The sequence below is a fragment of the Daphnia pulex genome, chromosome 2 (genome assembly GCF_021134715.1).
Source record: "Daphnia pulex isolate KAP4 chromosome 2, ASM2113471v1".
NCBI lineage: Eukaryota > Metazoa > Arthropoda > Branchiopoda > Diplostraca > Daphniidae > Daphnia > Daphnia pulex.
Window position 1 is genome coordinate 4,792,447 of NC_060018.1, and position 21,101 is coordinate 4,813,547.

The 21,101-nt window shown below is 44.8% G+C and overlaps 1 long non-coding RNA gene across 2 annotated transcripts in view; it reads left to right on the forward strand.

Moving 5' to 3' along the window:
- LOC124210518 overlaps window positions 1-21,101 on the forward strand; it is a 50,575-nt gene that overhangs the window by 25,675 nt on the left and 3,799 nt on the right. The window contains exons 1-4 of one of the 2 annotated variants that reach the window (XR_006881229.1): window positions 437-612; window positions 804-1,148; window positions 1,897-2,023; window positions 8,446-8,584. This is a non-coding gene — a long non-coding RNA (uncharacterized LOC124210518). Of the gene's footprint in view, window positions 1-436; window positions 613-803; window positions 1,149-1,896; window positions 2,024-8,445; window positions 8,585-21,101 lie in introns of those variants that run through there. The other variant, XR_006881228.1, reaches the window with a different exon arrangement.

A 21,101-nucleotide genomic window follows, 5' to 3' on the forward strand; every position in this document is an offset into this window, starting at 1 on the left:
TACTGAGCCCAATTTCTTTTCTTTCTCTCTCTCTCTCCCAATTATCCGGGAAAATGAAACGAGACACTCTGTCCAACTTGATGGTAATCTATTCTGCCCTGTTCGTTATGAGTCAAACGCACTGGCGAAGGGAAAAGAAGAAAAACAAAAAGGGCGGCAATCATTTGGAATACGAATTTTGTTCGGGTTTGACTGAATTATTTTCGCCCCCACCAGACCAGTTTTGCCTCGTTTACTTCTCCGCCAAATGTCAGCAGAAACAGCAGCAGCGACATAAAACAGAAAATGCCGTCGCTGATAAGCCATTAACGATGAGATGGCTCGACGTCATCTTAATCATTTAAATGAGCCTTTCGTATCTTAAACAAACAAAATGTCCCGTTGGAGTTTTTTTTTTCTTTTCTTTTTTTCTTGTTTTGCTTTCAGTGTAGACTAGGATCGGTGGTGCGAGTCGAATCGACTTGGAAATTTCTTGGTGAAGAAATAGGAAAAAGAAAAATAGAAATGGGGAAACATTTCTGAGCGATTCATTTCAATCACGTTGGACACATTTTAGATTGAACCAGCAGCCAGGGAGAAGTCGAAATGTAGGAAAATAAATAAATAAATCAAGTAAGAACTTGGTGAAATAGACAAATCAAATGAGGCATCGAGCGAATAGGACCGGTTTTATCTGTTAGCCAAGATGATTGATGGTGTCTGTCTGTCTATCATCGGCGTTACCGTTGGTAACGGATGGAAATCGTGCTCTGGGGCCCTTGATTTTGTACTAAATGTTGTTGTTGTCTGTTTTGTGTTGACAGAATATCGGTGGCGGCTGGAGGAGAACGAATGGAACAATGAGGAAAGGAGGCGTTCCCCTTCCATCCATCCCAACAGCAGGAAGTCGATCGGCTGAGTCGTTGGCTCTTTTGATATCTCCCCAGTCGGGACTCGGGAGAGAGAGACAACACGGAGAGTTGCGGCGAAGGGAAGAAAAAATAAAATAAAAAAATAAAAATGAACGCCAAAAGATTCCGGATGAGCGCGCGGACATGCAGCCCCCCTTTAACTGCACTCAACTCGGAGCGGATGGGCGGATCCTTTTTTTATTCCAAGACGAACTCGATTCACCTCCATTTCGGCCGACTACGACGACCAGGTAACAGGTAAGAAAAAAATCCATCCAAATAACAACATGTAACAACAATAACCCACCCAAGAAAGTGGAGGGGGGATATCATCTTTCGCTATTAGACGCATCCAAAAGTAGTAAACTTGAATTTCTTTTCTCCAAAATAAAATAAAAATAAAATAAAAAATAAAGTCAAACAAGACGGAGAGGGAATATGGCACATCATCAGTCCGGGATTTCTTTTCCCACTTTTTTTGTTGGGTTGTTACCGTGTTTCCTCACTCAGCGCGCAATGTCTACTCCCTCCATTTCCCAGTTGTTCATTATTTTATTTTTTCCCCGTCGTCCTTCCCGCTGGCTTTTTTTCTTTCTCTCTCTTTCTCTCTCTCCTCTTTATCCGGTCCGTGTGTGTGTGTGTGTATCGACGACTAGACGAGGGATTGTGTTTGCGCGCATGCCCGTCCGTCGCTCGTGTGTCTGGGGCCGAGGGTTTAAAGCAACGCCAGCGTCGTTGTCTAGCCCGCAGTCTTCCGCTGGCTTCTCGACACTGCACACCTACTACTTGTACCTTGGGTCTGCCGAAACATTTTTGGACCGTTTCCTTCCATCCTCGTCATCCCCCCCCCCTTTATTTTTTTAAAAGCCAATTGCCTCCCCTCATTGGTTCGTTCGCTGTTCTTTTTCGCCTCCCTCTCATTCGTCTTGTCCTCTCTCCCGATATTACACGCCTTCGTCTCTTAAGACTTTGGTGATGGAATTATACATTATAGTGTTGTGTGTAGACACTGTCGGCTCATCAATCCTGATCATCATCATCCCAGTGAAAAACCCAGCGCACCTCCAAGGAAAAGTTCCAGCTCTCGGCCCAGCCCAACTTCAGTCAACTTTTTTTGGGAGGAATGCACAGAGGTTAGTTATTGCTTGGTTTCTATTCATCTTTTTTTTCTGTCTTCTGTCTTCTTCTTCCTTGAATTTTCATCCCCTCCAACCTCAACAACCGACAATTGATCTATCGAGTCGCCACACGACGACGACGTAAGGGAAGAAAAAATTGTTGAGGGCCGACTTTCCCTTATTGCTGTAGTCTCTTGCGCGTACCTCGCTGTACCTGGTATGACGGTGCTGGTGCTGGTGCAGCCGAGAACAGGGAAATCTTTTGTGTCCTGCTGTCTTTTTTTCTTTCTCTCTCTCCTTTTTTTTTGTATTTTTGACGTCCGTCGTTTCGGAAAATAGGCGCAGTGGCGTACGAAGGAAGAAGCCAGTCCAGTTCTTTTCTTTTCTTTCTTTTTTTGCAGGAACAATAGTGAAGTCTACAAGGCGAAGAAGGGAGAGAGACTTCTCTCTCTCTCTCTGTGCTGTGTGTATACAAATCACATCGAAATATATATTTATATTCAATTCTCTTGTTGTTTGGGACGGAGAATGGACCACAGGGCTCTAGGGGGAGATGGCATTCTGTGCACAGGCTCGTGAGTCGTGACTGTGCGGGGGCATGGGCTCTTAAATATCTATTTATACGTGTATAAATATGTACGGACTATGCAGTCGAAATGGAGGGAAACCTTAAGCTTATAACACCCTCCGAGCTTCACTCTCTTCTCTTCTCTCTATCTCTCTCTCTCTCGCCATCTATCATCCTCTTTTCTATGGCGCAAGCAACGAAGCCTTACATCTTCCCCCCGAGTCATTTTTACGTAGAATCGGTGCGCTGCAACCGCCGCGCTGGTGGAGCCCAGCCGGAGCGTTTCAACGTCAACTTAACATTGAATATATCCACTGCGTCTTGTATATGTATATTGAATGATGGATTTGGATAATGAGCCTACCTGCATTGGCTGTCAGGGAGAGACCAAAAGGCAGTCGACCCTTTTGTGTTGTTTGGGTCGGGAGAAAGTTTGGGTCGGCGCTCCGGGAAACCAGCTCAAAAGTTAAACCTCTCCCACACCGGCGCTCACAAATGAAAGCAAATTCAATTCAGCCAAGAAACACAAGAGAGAGAGAGAGAGGAAAACGGTGTATGGGGGTTGTTGTCGATTCTAAACCAACACCTGTTCTTTTATTCCTCGTCATTAATTGATCAGATGCTGCTGCGTGCTCCAGGATATCGTTCTGGTCCTTTCGTTTTTCCCCCCATTTTTGTTTTCTTCTTTGGATTCTTTTTTCTTTTTTTGACCGGATTTTTCCCCTGACGAAATCGATCATTAAGGTATTTCCTGGTTGGGTGAATTTGAGTCCACTAGTACTCATTAGAGCGTGACGGCAACTCGGTGGGCGCAGATCGTCGACAGTCAGGTCACGGCCATTTTTTCTTTTCTTTTTCTTTCTTGTTCTTTCCCCGTTTTGTTTATCTTAGATTTGATCGTCATCCCAGCTCTTTTCTTTCATTGACGTCAATAAAATACATTCAAATCGCTGGTGCGTAACTTTGAGACAACCGTTCCCGTCGTTTCGATGGCACCGCCTCGGCACAACTCCCGTACGCTCTTGTTTGACAATTTGAAATGTAAATTGTCGCGCCAAATTCAAGACATTTTTCCTTTTTCTTTTCCTGTTATTTGCCTTGCGTGTTTTTCATCCGGTTTGTTTTTTTCTCGACGTTTGTTGAGAAAAGGAAAGGGTCTGAATGGATTGAGAGAGGACCGAGTGGATCGGCAACGTCAGCCAATCCGCTCGCCCATTAATTCGCCGATGCGCTGCCTTTTGAACGGATAGGACACGAACGAGAATTTCTTTTTGTCTTTTTTAAATATATTAACGATTTCTGGCGGTTGTGACATTTGCCTCGCTCTCTTCCGCAATTATTCACAGTTTCTCTCGTGAAACGATATCACTGTGTGTGGGTGTTTCGAATGATAATCCCTCCCATCCTGTCTATATGTGCGCCACCACCGATCCCCCCTTAACGTTCCCTGCACACCCGTGTGTGTGTGTGTGTGTGTGTGTGTGTGCGGTGTATGAATTATTGATTGATAAGCTAGTCGCCCATTTTTTCCCCTTTTTTTCGATTCTTTTCTCTCCTTTTTTTTGGAAGTATCTTTCCCCTCCTTCCGTTCCGGGAGCCCTCCCGGCGATCCAATAAAGAGACTTTTGGTCACACATGGACGAACCCATATATTATCCCGCATAATCCTATCCATTAAGCCTTGCCTCTCTCGTACCGAGCCACTGTCTCTAGCTCCATCCACTGCCGTTCGTCAAACATCTGCAGCTTCTTCTTCTTTTTCTTCCTTTTATTTTTCTTTCTTTCTCTTTTTGTCGCATCCGGCGATTTTACAAGCGCTCATAACATGCGCGTCTACACTGTTTTTATGCGCACAAAAAAAAAGGCATAGAACCGCAGGAATGGTCGAAAAAAAGGAGGAGGAAGAAGAAGAAGCTACTGTGTATAGATATGAAAAGAGGGATACAAAAGAGCCTAGCGAATGAGAGAAAGAAAAGAAAATGATAATCATAAAAAAAATGCACATAAAAAAAGAAAAAAAGAAGCCTTTTCCTTCCTTCCTTCTCCCAGACCCGTATGGAATTTACACAGCGACTTACGACCGTGTGCGGATACCCGCAAGATGAGGGGGGCCATATACTATATATATATTGTATATATTGTATACCAGTGTATATCTTATATATATATATATATATAGTGTGTGTGTGTGTGTAGTTGTAGTCGTCGATAACTCTTTTTCTCTCCCGCACGTTCCGGTTGCCACCGAATCTCTCCCGGCCCAATGGAAATGAACTCGGGGACATGCGGACCCATCACGAGTATCCCACAGCGAATATAATGGAATCGTTAACTCACAAACATGTGAGTGAAGAGGGAAAAAGAGAAAAAAAGAAGAAGAAAAGAAGAAGAAAGGAATGAGAACGAGGAAAGGACAGACGAGACACACACACACACAAAGGAAACCTTACGTCGTGCATTCTGGCATTGCCAATGGTGACTGAAGAAGAAGGTGACTAACGACCCGCAACGGTTGTAACAGTAAAAAAGAAGAGAGAGAAAAAATAGAAGGAGCGACAAGTCAAAGAAGACCCTCAACAGAGGAAAAAGAAGAAAGGAAGAAACAGATAAAAGGGGACAAAAGAAAATGTAAATATAATCAAAGACGGGTGATGTGGGGTGGGGTGGAAAGAATAAGGAAACCCGATTCACATGTACGTGATCGCCGATTCGGCGTACGCGAGAAAACCCAAAGGTGCGGCTTAATTATATTTCTATCAAAAATGTGACCGAAACCAAAAGTCACACTCATCAATTTATTATATACATACATTTTTTTGCTGTCCTTCTAGAGTTTCTTTTTTATTTATTATATTATATTATTTTTTTGGGTGGGTTGTTTGTCGTGTGAGTGCCGTGTGTCCTCGTTGACTTGTCCCTCAATTCTCTCCCGTAAATGGTCACTTCCGTCGACGTGGGTGCGTGCACCTCTTTGTGCCTCGGCACTATATAGCGACTTGTTTGTTCTGATCAAATATTTGTTTTATTACCGACGTTCTTTTCTCTTCTTCTACTTCTTCTTCTTCTTCTTTTTTCCCCACTCGTCAGTGCGCGTTGCTCCTGTATGGATTCTTGTGGAAAGACAACAACTCGCGCACAATCCCCCACAGAAACGTGAACAATTTTTGGGGTCCCCTTCTCCAGCCTATGCGACGGAGGGCCTCGTTGCGGACTCGATGTATGTGCGATGGGCGTCGGCTGTATTTTTCTTTTTTTCTTCCGCCCCACCTTGGCCTCTCTTATTCGAGCCTGGCACAATGGCTTCTTCCTTTTGTTGCATCGAGTGTCTGTAGAGGTCTCTCGACAGTCGTCTGGCTTCCTTCCTCTCCTGGTCGATGTAACTTTTTTTTGGCTGCTTTTAATTCGATATACATTCCCTTTGCTCTTTTTTATTTGTGTGTGTGTGTGTGACGGCCTGGGCCTCGTCCCCTCACCTGTCCGCGCGAGCCAGTCAGTTCGTTCTCCTTTTTGCGTTTGTTATTTTTTTTTATCGTCTTGGTTGTCAACGTTACGTCCTTTCTTTTTTCTTTTTTTCTTTTTATACGGCGTGTCGTGTCAGTGTATGTGGAAGCTATAAAGAAAACAACAGTGCGCGGATGCATCGGGAAATTACCAAAATGAGAGGGGAAAGAAAGAAAAAGAAAAGAGAAAATCTCACAAATCGTGACGAGTTCAAACCGCAGCTACTGGATGGCTGTGCAGATCACCGTTAGATCAGGTCGTCTATTCCCCGGATGGGTCCCCCTTTATTTTCGTTTGGTTAACGCAGCAGCTAATATTCTTTATCAAAAAGTCCTTCATTTCTTTTTTTCGTCTGAAACTTTTTTTTTTTAGCTTTTTTCTTTTTCCCCGAGTCGAATTTTGTGGCTGCTGAGGGCAGACGAAGGGGTCAAAGTCTTTGGGTCGATATCAAGACAAACTTTTTCTTTTTTCCACCTTTTTTTATTACGTCGCCTTTTACAAGACAAAGAAGAGGAACAAAGTATTCAAGAAAACATGGTGGCAATCGAGAGATACCAGGCCGAACCTTCATGTTCTTCTTCTTCCCACCACCCAGAGTCGCCCACATATAAACCCTCAACCCGTTTTCCATTTTATTTCATTTTTCAGGGAAAAAAAAGAGAACACGAGATAAAAAAGAAACAAATAACAGGTCCCTTGGCAAGTTCGTAGAAGGCAATACGAATGGATCAATGTCGTCTGAAAAAAGTAAATCGACGACGACGACGACGACGAATTTAACTATGGGAAGTGTCGTCGAGCTGCGAGGGGGAAATAATGATGATGGAAGGGCCATTTGAATTTGTGTTGTCTCGAGTGTTGTATGTCTGTGGTTACGTGTGTGTGTCTACGTACGATCCTTTTGATTTGAAAATGAGCGAGCAGCCGACTATGAGTTGTTGCGTGTCGACTCTACTACCAGACGGACAGACAAAGGGAAGGCGTTTGTTGACCGAGATAAGAAGAACAGAACAAAAAACAAAAATAAAAGGGAAAACATCTAACGAAGTGACAAGTTTCAATCAAAAGAATCACCAAATGGTCGATGTGTGAACATTTTCTGGCCTCCTCTCGCAACTCTCTCCCGTTTCCTGTAACGTTTTTTTTTTGTTCTGTCTGTCTCCCCCCACTTCCATCTTGAACAAATTCAAATATTCAAAAAGGGAATTTTGTTGCGGTGGAGACTGGCAACGCCCATCGCCAGTGTAGTTTTTTGTGCAATGCTTTTTCCTGTGTGTGTGTGTGTGTGTGTGTGTGTGTGTGGCGTTGATGGATGGAAGCCCAACTAGTTAATGTCTGTCCGTACGATTTGATTCAGACGATACGCCGCCGCCACACAAAAAAAAAACTTATCGCGCTGGCACATTTGATTATATTCGAGAGAAAATTGTCTTCCTTCGTTTTAATTGATTGAAGCTGCTCCGTGACAGACCACACCACATCCAGACTGTAGATTATGTACATAACATTTTGCGTGAGTGAGCATTAACACACTCACACACACACACAAGTTTACAAATGCTCAATTCTCCTTATTCTCCCCCCTGTTGTTTGCAAATGGCGCCGTTGCTTTTCGTCAGCATCAATTGTTGTTAGGATTCGGGAGTCGAGCCTATTGTTTCCGGCTTTCCGAGATTGTGGCCGGTTGCCATGAGCGGCGACGTTGCTATAATGGGTTAATTAGTGAGCAATGCAACGGAAAAAAAGGGGGGGGGGAACGACGGGCAAGTTCGTGGCGGCGGCGTTGCTTAATGGCAAATGTGTGGGGCGCTGCAAAGGATCGACCCACTTAGTAGCTCGGTAATGATCCGTCGGGAAACCCAAAAGATTTATCCCGCATATACATATCTAGTCGAGATAAGGAATTGAAACAAGAGTTCGGCCGCTGCCTCTATATAAGAGTTTATAACAATGTTTGGTGTTGGGAATGAACTACGGAGCAGAGAAAGGGGATGCCACCATTTGATATAGGAACAGGAATCTGGAATGGAGGCTCTCGTGTAACCGAGAGACATCACGCTATCCGCCATTGTATCGTGCATCCTTTTTTTTTAGAGGGGGGTCTTCTAAATCTGTCGAGGATTTGCGCTCGACGGGATGGACTTAATCTAAGCGCTGCTCGCATAGCATTTTCGTGTGTATTTGAGGTTATTACGCCCGTACTTCCTCTCTCTCTCTCGCTCTTGCCGGAACTGATTTCCATTTGATTAAATCCATTTGAACGGAAACTACTTGCGCTGATAATTCCCCATTTCGACGTGACTACCACCGCCCTTGTCATTTTGTTGGTATTCAACGACAATTTTCTTTTTTTTTTTTTTCTATTCAGGATCGTTCGTGAAGCGGCCATCTTGTGGACGCCGTGATAACGAAATGGCGTCGCCCCAGCACGATGGAACGTTCGGGAGAAAAGGCGCTGCCAAACGGGGCGAAATGAACAATCCTCGTCCGTAGAGCCCACGCCACCGGTAAGTGTGAACGAAAAATTTGTTGTGTTGCCTAAAAGAATGATGTGTGATCGGTGAGCCGACGCCGTGCTGGGTGTTGGTTCTACATAACGGGTGTTGCTGCAGTTCAGTAGTAGGAGTAGTAGTGGGCTGGCTGTGTGTGTATATATAGACTCATCTTTTCTTTACCTGGTTCCACTCCATTTTGGTCGTGAACATTATTACGTACCTGATCAGGAGCTTTAATGAGACTCATTGGAGAAGCCGTTAAGGGTCTCTGTGATCATCATCGTCATCATCGCCATCGTATTTCAATTCCAAATAAGGGGATGGTGGAGAATGGAGGCAGGGATGGGAGAATTGGGAGAGAGAGAGAGAGAGAGAGAGAGAGTTATAGGACCGGCGGCGTTCAACGGACGCCGGACCCAGAAAAATAATAAAATCTAAAATCAAAAGAACGCCCCGTTCTCTTTGTCTTTGTAGACGTTACCTGTGTGTGTGTGTGTGTGCTGATTATGTGTCACATGTAAACCGTCGAACGAAAGTTGCCGGTTCTTCTTTTTCTATTTTGTTTTTCCTCCTCCAACAATTTTTGAGGGTGTGGGAAAAAAAACAAAAAAAAAAAAAACAAACGTCGAAGTTAAAAACCCTAATGAGGTTATAAGGTTTCCCCTGGCTGATCTTTTTTTGTTAGATGATGGCATCTTCGTGCCGCATGTCGATCCGAGATATTTGTTGATTACAGACGCGGTAAATACCCCAAGTCGTTCAAACACACGCAACTTGTCCGGCCCGTGAGTTAAAAAAAAGACGATGGACAAGTTGAAGCGCTGGAACCGAGAAAACCCAAAAAGAAAATTTGACGATGATTGCATTCCGTTGGTAGCGTCATACCCTAGTCCAATCATCTTTGCTCGAGTCGTTTGAGTCCAAACGAAAATGCACAACAAGTCAATGGGAAATGGAAGGGAATTTTTTCTTGGTTTCTCTTGTTTTGTTTTGATGACGCCCGTGTGCGGTATAACTTAATTCGACTCGACCAGCACCAGAGTTCTTCTTCCTTTTCCCTTTGTCTCTTTCTAGCAATCGAATGTCAGGGTCTAATGATCATTCATTTTCTTCGTTTTGTTTTTGTTTTGTTTTTTTGTTTTTTCACCCGTTTGGAAAATCCCGGGGCCGGTTGGTGGTGGTGACGACGCCGCCGCCGCCGCCGCCGCCGCTTCTTTCTTTTTCTTTCCAACCGTTTGCCTCCGCCGGTCCGAGTCCAAGGCCGCGACTAATCCAGCCCCTTCTCCTCCCCCACATCCCCCCACCAACCAAAAAAAAAAAAAAGGTGTATGGAGCACCTTTGCTGCTGCAGTCGAGACTCTCTCACGGTTATTCACGCGTACCACTCTGGACGTCTAGGCGTTGCATTCCCGCATAGTTTTCGTCCTTTTCTTCTTCTTCTATTGAGCGGTGGCGGGGGTATATCATCTGACTCTCTCTCTCTCTCATTCTCCCTTGATTCGTCGAAAGAGCACGTTGAACTTTTTGAACGGGGGGTCCCTCTCACTCGAACGTGGCCAAGCGCTGCTGCTGCTACGTACCACGTCGATGTCGGCACGTTGAAATTTTTGGTTTTTTTTCCCCATTTCTTTTCCCCCCTTGGTCGTTCTGTACCAGTTCCCTTATAAGGTCGCCTCAAAATGATTCGACAAGGCGCACAAAACATCTTTTTTTTTTTATTTTTGAAGAAGAACCACCTGTTTTTTTTTTCTTCTTTGCGTGATGAGGATCTTTCGTGATGAGTAGCGACGTTTCCGTCGTGTCAGCGCGGCCCACCTTTTCAACTTACCAGCCGACCGAAACGTTACCACCGAGAAGAAGAAGAAGAAAAAAAAAGGAATCTGAAAGAGATGGTGGGAGAGAAGAGAGAAGAGGACGAAGAAGAAGAAGTCGGAGAATAATAATAGTTGTAGACAATCGTGCAGCAGCGTGAATTCCCCGATTCTTTTTTTCTTCTTCTCTCCATCTGGAGGAAAAAAAGAGGGCGCTCTAAACAACAACAACAACAACCGCACGACAAAAAAAAAAGAAGAGGAAGAAAGGCGAAATGAAAAACATTTGGGTAAAAGAAAAAGAAGAAGAAGAAGAAGAGGTTTTATAAGCCTGCGGGAGCTGCTGCTGGTGAGGGAGCCAACTTACCTTGACCAAGGACGTTGTGACGTCACCACCAGCAGGATGTGAACATGATCGTAAAATATAATCATCTCTCCCCTTTTTCCCGCCTCTCCACTACTCTTTGGCTTGATCCCGACCGAAGAAGATGAAGAAGAAGAAGAAATTTCCGAGTTTTCCAGAGGTGTGTGTGACTAGGGTGGGTGGGTGGTACCTGGTGGTGGTGGTTGGATACAAGAGGAGGACGCCTATGGTTTGAAAGAAAAGAAAAGAAAAAAGAAAGAGAGAGAGAGAGAGAAAAAATGCGTTTAATTGATATAACGATTCCTCCTTTTTCTGGAACCGCTTGGAATGCCTTCGTGTGTCATTTAAGGTCTTTTTATTTTTACTTCTTCCCATATTTTATTGTCGGTTAGAAGAGAATGAGCCCAAGAAGTGGTTGATGAAAAGAGGGGCCAACCGAGAGAGAACTGGATAAAGCAAGTAGTAGGGGAAATAAAAGCTTTAGAGTCCTCCAAGGGGAACAAAAGTGGCAGCCAAGAAAGACGAAGAAGAAGAAGAAAAAGAAAAAGAAGAGAGAAAAAAAAGAAAGAAAGAAGTCCGGTAACGTTTTTCCAACGCAGTCTCGTCCGAACCGGATGAATCAAACTCTAATAGCGATGACGGAATACGGTGGTCATACAATCGAGTCGAAATGCAGCCAACAGCAGAGGCCCAGAGTTGCTGAGTCACTTCCAACGCCGCCCGCTCTTCCAGCAGCGCTGGAAACAAAAGAAATAAAGAAGAAAAATGAGGGGAAAATCCTGAACCAAAAAATAAAATTCAATAGAATTGGACATCCGCGAGAGACTCTAGCTACTACTCCGGCGGACAGCACCGTTGACAAACAACAACAGGTTTCGAAAATATTAACCCAAAAAAAAAAAAAACCCTGGGCATGAAAGATTAGTCCGTGCGATGATGGAATTTCCAGTCCATGAACCGGAATCTAAAAAAAGAAATAAATAAACATGTAGTATTCCCCCTCGTGCCAAAGCCGGAAGGGCGTTTACCTCTCGACTGTCAAAAAAAGGGGAAGAAGGAAAAAAAAAAAGAGAAAAAAGATTTGTGTGCGGCTGTAAAAAAAAACCCTCCCGTTTCACTGCAAGGGCCGTCTAGTCGCTTGTTCTCTCCTCATCCGCTGTCGGATTGCAACCGAAAAACAAAAAAACAAGGACAAATCCGGGGGCCAGGAACAAATAATCAAAAGAGAAAAAAGAAAAAAAAAGGCGGAATGACATCATCCGAACGTCAACTGGAAAGTCGGCAGGAGCGGATCTCGATTCTAACGGAATCAATAGCGAGGACGGATCGAGCCAAACACGACAAACGGAATAGGATGGCGTGTAGAGCCAAGCCAAAGGGGCGTCGATATCGGTCGTATCCCCCAACTGTTTATCTCTCGATCCATCTAGATTGTCGGTTCATTTCCTCTCTATTCACGTTGCACGGGCTACTACCACTACTACTGTAGACTGGGCTCGTCATTTTCTCTCTCTTTCTCTCCCACGGTCCAAATGATTTGATGATCGTTATCCCAACTTTTGTCTCTTTTCGCCGACCCTCACGTTTAAGAAAACTAAATGACGCCCTACTCGCCAGCAGCAGCAGCAGCGCAGTTTTCTGTTTTGTTCCCAACTTGAGTAGCCAATCGATTGTTTGCCGGGAACTCGTATCGGGGGAAATGTATCTACGCCGGCTGTCTAACAAAACTGCATGGCGGTGCATACGCGAGCCCTTGTTACGACTCGCCCACGATTCAGCCCGGCTCTCGTTATCTGCTCGAAATAAAAAAAAAAGAAGTGCGCAGGCAGTGTAATAGTGCTGTGCTGCTGCTGCTGCTGCATGTGTGTGTTCTCTTTTTATTTTTTATTTTTTCCTTGTTTCTTTTATACACACACTGTGTGTATGTGTGTACCGGGGCTGTGCGTCATTTGGCCAGGACCGAAAAGGACGCTAGAGAGAAACTCTGGTGGCGTTTTGTTGTTTTTTCTTTCCCCCCAGTATTTTTATTTTATTTTATTTCTTTTCAAAAAGGAGGAGAACTCGGGGAGGTCGCTGCAGCTGTTTTGGCACACCAGCGTTTCTGTATACTGGCTGTATCATTTCTAAATGTGTGCATGCTTGTGGGTGTGTGGGTGTGTGTCGGCCGCGTGTGTGTTTATATGTGGAGAGAGAGAGAGAGTCTATCTATGGTTCTGCTATACCGGCTGTGCCCAGTGTATCAATGTGCTGCTGCATTAGATCACCACTCGAAAAATCACCCCATAGACAATCTATTTGAATGTGACACATTCTCTCTCTTTTTTTGGCCTCACCTCGGTCATTTGGGTCTCGGTAAATCAATTCGATTGGCCAATAATTGAAAGGCGATTGGAGAGAGAGAGAGAGAGAGAGAAGACAGTTGACACTTGTGTCCATTCATCCAACGGGTTTCGTCCACCTGGTTAATAAAAGCCAAAGAGTTCGTCGTATCTGGCAGTGAGCCATGTTAACATCTTTCCTATCTCCTCTCTTCGTTTGAACGAACATATGGTCACCTCATATGGTCAAACGTAATTCACTACTCTTATTGAATGTATAAATACCCCGTTTTTGAACCCCTTCGCAACTTTGAACGAAGATAAAAACTGATAGGAATCTGCCCGAAAATTAATATCGTGAAAAAATTAATTTTTTTTTCTTTTTGGTTTGTTCGGGAATTGAGTTCAAGTTCGCGCCTCTCGGCCTTCCCAAAAAGACAAATCAACAGGGGGCATCTTCTTGTTCCATTTTGTGGTCGATGTTTTTCTGTTTTTTGTTTCTTTTTCTTTTCCATTTCTCTCTGGCGTCGTTATGCGGTGGTGTCCCTTTATAGTGGCCGATGTCGTCGACTCTCTCGTTCGGTCGTCATCGGTGCTTGTGCCTGTTCCGGACGGAAACTTAACAGAAAGAGAATGAAAGAGTCAAATAAATTCTGGTCAAGAAAAAAGGAAGAAACAAAAAAGAATACGACGAGGGGGGAATATAAAACTGAAAATTAGAAATAGAAACGCGCCAGTTGATTAGAACTGGTATTGAGCGGGAAAAAAACAAAACAGAACTAGATACCCTGAAGGAGAAAAAGGAAGGGGTTTTTTGAACGACAAACGACCCGACGAAATTTTTATTTCCGCTGCGGAACGTGAATTCACGAAATTTTATTTGATTTTTTAATTTTTTCTTTTTTTTTTTCAATTTCTCAAATGAATTTTCGGTTTTTATCAAATCGTGAAGGAAGTTGATGGGTCGGGAGCGCGCTTCTCTGCCGACACGGTTCCGTCACTCGAGAGGAAAAGGTAGGCAGGGACTTGGCCGCCGCAATGGCGCCAAAAGATTCGCAGCCCCGAGTTACTCAGTTGAAGTGGGGAGGAGAGAGACGAGAGAAAAACGGAGTTGAAAAAGAAAAAGAGACCTTCTTACTTCTTCTTCTTCTTCTTTTTATGTTGTTGTTGTTCTGGAAGAAGCAAAAGAAGAAGCAAAAGAAGAAAAAAGAAGAATTAAAGTCAGCATCCTCGGCATCTGAGCCCAGCTGCAGCAGCAGCTCGGGACCGGCGCAAGTTTCGGGAGTCGGTAGAGTTGCAAGTTTGGACCACTAGAGGTGCTGTCGTCTGGTCTGACGTCAGCCCCTTGAAACGGGAAAGAGAGGGAGGGGGGATGAATAACAACAGGCAGTCACGCTCGCTCAGTCGACAGTCTCTTTCCAGCTACCACCCTTCTCTCTCCCTTCTTTCTCTCTCTCTTTCTCCCACTTGTTTTTCATTCGGTCCAGACCCCGAAAAAGTCAAAAGGAAAAGAAGAAGAAGAAGAAAAAAGTGTGCGCGTTCTGCGTGTGCGCGCCGTGTGGTGGATTGTGGTGGCGTGCGCTCCGGCAAGGCAGTCACAGTCCTCGCCCAGTTGCAGTTCACACCGGATCTCTCTCCAAGCTCTTTTTTAATTTAATTTTTTTTGTTGTGTGTCGGTAAATTTTATTTTATTTTTTTTTCTTCCCAGTTTTTGCCCCCCAGCAACGGTCGCCCCCTCCACATCTCATGTCGCACGTACCGAGTCACACAGACTCTCTTTAGTGTGGAACTTTTTTTTTTTTTTCTTTTTCTTCTTTTTCGTTTTGGCATTTATCACGTCCCCCACAGCCAAACCGACAGAGATAAGAAACAAACAAGAAACCCAACTGAAACCGGAGAGGATCGTTTTTCCCTTTTTTCTTTTCACAATTTTTTTTTTATTTTATTTTAAAATTTCGAAATCGCAATCAGGGAAGAAAAAACAAACAAAAAAACAAACAAATTTGTGTGTTTGATTTATCGTGGTGAATTTCAGTGTCGTCCAAACAAGTTGAGTGCTCCTTCGAAAAAAAAAAAAAAAAAGATCGGGTGAGTTTAAATTTCAATTGATTTAGTTGGATTTTTTGTTTTGTTTTTGGGGTTTGAGCCGGGGAAACCACCCAAAACCACATTTTGATCGATAAAAAGGCAAAAAGAAAAAGACGGTCGTGTGTTGGTTGGTCTCGGTTTTCGTGGTAATTTGAGTTTATGTGACGGGATTGGCGTTGCGTTTCTCCCGCCCGCCAACATGTTGTGTCCTTCTCATGTAGAGTGGAACGAAACAAACACTCTGCTTGATTAGTAACAACTTTGGCTGCACGGAATGGGACAAAATGGGCAGGAGAAACAAGTTGAGCAAATGTGGCATGCCCAAGCCAGAAAAAAAGTACAAGCGGCCCATCGATTTTTTTTCTCTCTTTCTTTCTACTTCATTTCGGTTGGTGGATAGGGGAGGAGGGGGTGGGGAGACCGTGCGGGAGCCCCGGCCATTTTCTTGTTGTTTGCCTGCCGGTTTTTTTTTTTGTCATGTCAGTGTGTGTGTGTGTATAAGGGGTGTTCCCTTCACCGGCTTCATTATTTGAATTAATTTTTGTTCGGTTGCCATCTTATATGTATGCGTGTGTCAATAGAACGGAGAGGTTTTTTTTTCTTCTTTCGGATTATGTGATTGCAGTACGTGGAACTGAGCTCACGGTGAGTTCCGAGTTTGGTACGTGCCTTTTTCTTTTGCAAGTTTTTTTTTCCTTTTAGTTTAAAACAAGAAAAGAAGAAAAGAAGAAGAAAGGAACGGCAACCTTGGGGTCTGCCACCCGGTCATGCGGGTCCGCGCGTTTTATTTTTAGGTCGAAACGAAAATTCGCGGGAACCGGAATCGTTTAGTTGTTTTTTCTTCCCTTCTTCTTCTTCTTTTTTTTTGTCCCGTTACGTGTTTTTCCCCCCTTTCACTTGACGAGATTCTCCTCCTCCTTTAATCAAATTCAAATGACGTGCATGTACTTGTAGGTGAGTGGAGGGGAGAGAGAGAGAGAGAGAGAGATTGAGTGGGAGTTTCTGTTGAAATTCAATCCCATTTGTTTCCCGTCCCAGTGCGGACGACAAGCTCCCGCCGTGGGAAGAGGCAAGGACGTCAACGATGACGACGAACGACGTGATGTGGTTTTGCACGGCGTTTGACACGATCCTCTCTCCTCCCATCACTTACTCCGACGACTACGGTACTACTCCGACCCGGGATCTTTTGTCTTTTCTATATAGATAGTTGAGTTAAGAGAGAGAGATAATTAATGACTCGATTAATTGTTCTTCTTCCTCTTTTGTTCATCTTCTGCGCTTCTTTCCGTTACATCCGTTTCGGGCTCCTGGCTGCTGTCGCTCATCTCTCTCGTCTCTCTCGGGTTTCTCCTAGAGAGAGAAAGAGAAAAAAGAAAAAGTCCACCCGACCCTTTGCGCCATGTCTGTCGGTTAATTGAATTACACACGCAGCGAGTGAATGCGCTGGCTCCTACATATAGGAGCCGATTGAGGGGGAAATAGGAGGGCACACGAGGAGACAACACGAAGGAGAAAATGAAGGGCGGGATGGAAAACAAAAAGAGCAAAGAGAGAGAGAGACGACGACGCTCTCCATGTAGACTTGGCCTACTCTGCACTTCACTTTGTAGTTTCGCATCTAATGAAAAGAGAGAGAGGGACTGCACACACACACACACTTGTTTCAATTCGCTTACATAATTGTGCACGAGAGAGAGAGGCTGGCGCTGGCTAGCAGACTCTCTCCGGCCAAAAAAAATAAAACCAAAAAAGTTTGTTTCCCCCCTTTCGCAATGGGGTCGCGCCCCAGCTCTCAAGTGGACGCCGAGATTGCCAGTCGCCCCAGTGTGGGTGGAGGACATTTGGTCGACACGAGAGAAAATATCTGAAAGAAGAAGAAGCGAAACAAAAGAAAGAAGAAGAAGAAGTACATATAAGAAGAATTGCGCCACAGGGCGAATAAGAGAGAAAGAGAGAAAACTAGTTTCTTATCTAAAAGGTAACCTCGTTTCCTGGTGTTTCCCTCCGTGTAGATCAGCGTGCGTTTCACGTCGCATTGGCTATCTCGCCATCAAAAATCATCACTCTCCCCCCGCCATCGCAACGCCCGGCCGTTCAACCACCCCTCTTCCACCACCCTATTGCCTCAACTCCTCCGTGTGATCTGCCCAGCACTTGGGTAAAGCGGCGTTCTCTTGACGCCGTGTGGCGTCTCCCGCTCTTATCCCGCATCCATTTTAATATATCATCGCTCGCCCCAACCGAGTTCCCTCGTGACTCGTCTAGATTTCCACGATATATTTATACATATCTAATATCTCTCTCTCTCTCATCCGCCTGCACACACACACACACAACAAGGACGGCCCTTTGTTGTGCGAGCGAGCTGGAGCATTTCTAGTCTATATGGACGACGTGTATTTTTATTTATATTCATCGGGACTGCCGTTTCTTCTTTCGCCTTTTTGCGCAATTTCCCTCGGCGTGTGCACAAGGCGGGCCCAGCCCTTTTCGCCCGATTATCCAGCGCAGGCCACCACCACCGCGTCGTTTAGATTTTTTGGTTTTCTTTTTGTTTTTTTACTCGTTACAGTCGGGTCCGCGTGTAGAGGCGTCGTCTCATCCCGATGGAATTTTTCCTTTTTTTTTTTTTTTTTTTTTTTTTTTATTTAATTCAATTCTAAAAACAGAACGAAAAAGAAAATTGAACCGGCACGAACGTTGGGTTGGTTTATTTCCTTTTTAGCCAAAGGAGAATAACCTTTTTTTCTTGTTTTGTATTTCCCCATTTATTCAGCGCCGAGCATTACGCACAATCGATCCAAGGATACACACACACACACACTCCCTTCTTCTTCTTCTTCTTCTTCTTCTTCTTCTTATTCTGGCGTCGTGTATTTTACGAGTGTGTGCGTGTGTGTGTGTGGGATGGGTGGGGTGATACTATTACTAGTAGCCAGCAACCGGATTGATCGCATTTTTGCTTTGCTCCTCTTTTCTCGCTTGCCGTACTTTTTATTCACGACAGTGCGCAACCCCTGCCGCTAAAAATAAATGGTGACTCTGTGCCAGCAGCAGTGGCAGTGGCGCACTGTACGTGTACGGACTGTCCTCCTCCCGCGTGAGCGGCAGGGTAGATTTGTCTGTTCCCCTTCAAACCGACCGTGAAAGGTCAAACATCCAAATGCCCACGTGAGTCCCTTTTATTTTATCCCCGTGAGTGCCGTGTGCACTTTTGGGTGTGTTTGCGTAGCGAAAAAAAAATGAAAATAAAATGAAAATAAAAAGAGCCAACGAATTGGAGAGAGTCGACACAAGTTTGCTCCTTTCGTCGCTAGAGAACGTCATCAAGCCGACCTCCCCCTCATCCAACCCCACCCTTCCCACCCTCCCAGTTTCAACACGCAACTTCTTTTTGGGGTCCGCCGGTGTATCGCTTTCCTTTTTGGCTTTTCTCATTTCAATTCTTCTTCTTCTTCTTCTTATTCGCCCCCGTAGATTTTATTATTTGTAATTTTTTGCGTGATTTCAATTGACGTTGTTGTCGTTTTCTTTTGTCGTCGGGACAGAAAGGCGGTCGTGTCGTGCGGGATACGCGTGGCGGCCGGGAAATTATTCGGGATGGAAGTTAAGGAGGGTGGAGAGGGGGACTGTGTCGTCGATGCGGATAACTCGGCGGCAGTCGAGCGTGTCGTCGTCTTTCTGGGCGATGTACGGCAGCGAGTTCCTCTTCTTCTTCTTCTTCTTTTGTTCTCCTTTCGTCTCTTTTGCAACCGGGAGAATGGAAAGAGAAAGAGGAGAGAGAAGAGAAGAGAAAAAGTCGACCGAAAACGAGGGGCGTTGGTCCCGTCACGGACTCATTCTCTCCTAACCCCCCCCCCCCCCCTCTCCACCTCCACCCCCCTTTTTTTGTGTCGTGACTTATCACCGTGAACTGAAAGAGCAGAGGCGGAGGAGCGACGGGTCCCGTAGTTTTTCAAGTTTCTTTTTGTCATTTTCTTTTCATTCAAAAAGAAGAAGAAGAAATCTGTGGAAAACACACGAAATCCGCCTAATTTGAGCCGATCGACAGATAAGCACGTCATCTGCCGTCTAACCCATGTCAAGTTACACGAGTGGAAGCTGGAGATGAGAGAGAGAGAGGGGAGATTGATCCAATCCCAGCCCAACTTTTGTTGTGCAGCTCAACGGTCGGTGCATCCGCACCAGACTGTGAATGCGGCGGAGAGAGAGCATAGACCAACGGGCAGGCACAGTCATTGGATCCCCCCCGTCAGCTAATTAGGGACCGGACCCCGTCACCGATTTCCTTCTTGTTGTCTAGGGACGGAGGGTGATGCGATTTTTCCGTGACCATCTAAAACTTTTGACTTTTTTTTTTCCTTTTTCTTTTTGCCCGGCGCCCCGTTTCCTTGCCCGGCAAAGAGAACTCTGCATGAGCGAGTTGATTGAACATGGCGATTATGTATAAACAGGGACTCGGGACCGGCCCTCTCCATCCTACGCCTCCGCCTTTTCTCATTTGATATTAACGTGCAACTGGCGATGGCGATGGAGAGAGAGAGAGAGAACACAACCGACGGGCGGGAATAAGTCTAGCAAGAGAGAAATTTTTCCAACCAAATTTTGTGTATTTTAGATTCTTTCCCGGCCAGTGGTTTCTGAGTGATCCATCACGTTTCTCTCTCTCCCCCTTCTGCAGCGCGACTCTGCTGGGTTTGTTACCATGTGCTAACTCGTTTGATATTTTTTGTTTACACCAAACGAAGAATTCTTTGGCGTAAACTCCTCGGTTTGTTTTTTTGTGCGCAAGACTTTCGGGATTTTGGATGATGAAGAAAAAAAGTTGAATTTCTTCTTCATCATCTTGACGCGCCAAGTTGTTGGTATCTCATCTCGGGTTGGTGTTGTTTCTTGTCTCACTTTGTCAGTTTGTTTTCAAGTGCGTTTTTTAATTTTTTTTTCGTTCGGGATGGATGCCCGAACGAGCGGGTCAGAGTTCGTGTCGTGTAGCCAAGAAGAAGAAAAAAAAAATTATTTTCTTTCATTTTAACTGGCAAACGATTGGAATGACGAAGGTTGTGGGAAAATTGAGCCATTTGCGGGTCTGATGGAAAACCGCTTGTGAAGGATGAGACCCAAGTGAGAGAGAGAGAGAAAGAAAAGAAGGAGGAAGAAGGAGGGGACGGACGCTATGACATAATAAGTAGAAGATAAACGACGTGAAAAACACGGGGCTTCTCTTTGCGGCCTTGCGGAAGGCGGGAAAAATGAAATGCCGAGCCGAGAGAGAGAGAGAGACTGGAAGAAAAAAGAAGAAGAAGAAGCAATCTGGTTTTTCCCTCAAGTCTCTCGTCTTTTTGATTCGACGGCTTTTTTCAGACGCGGTTGCGCCGTAATAAGTCGAGTGGCCCTGCCTGGCAATCAAGTCGCGACGTCGTCGACACACACAACATACACAGAAAAAAAAAGAGTTGTTAATCTGAAAATAATGACCCCGCCCGTTGGCCATCTTGTCCGTCTTTTTCCCGTCGGCTGCGCCGTCTCTCTCTCTCGTCTCTCCACTCGTCGACATGTTTATGTCATTAAAGAAGAAAGAAAGAAACGGGAGACGACGAGTTGTTCTTTTGTGTGTCTTTTGGGATTTTTCATACATAGCGTCGACGTTGGTAGAGAGAAAATTTCTTCTTCGGTCCACGGCGGCGGGATCGTGCGTGTCGACGGACTTTTTTTTTTTTTTTTTTAGTTATTTTTTCGCCGGGCGGAAGGGGTTTCTGACCTCCTCGTGTTCCATTTTCCTCACTGACACTGTCACGCCCTTTTTTTGTTTTTTGAATTTGAATTTGAAAAAATAGTTTGTGTCCCGCTCTATCTTTGGACGTTCGATTTGACGATCCTTATCGAGCCGAACATTTCGGTTGCATTTCTTCTCGTTCGTTTTTCTTCCGCATTTGGCTAGAAAAGGA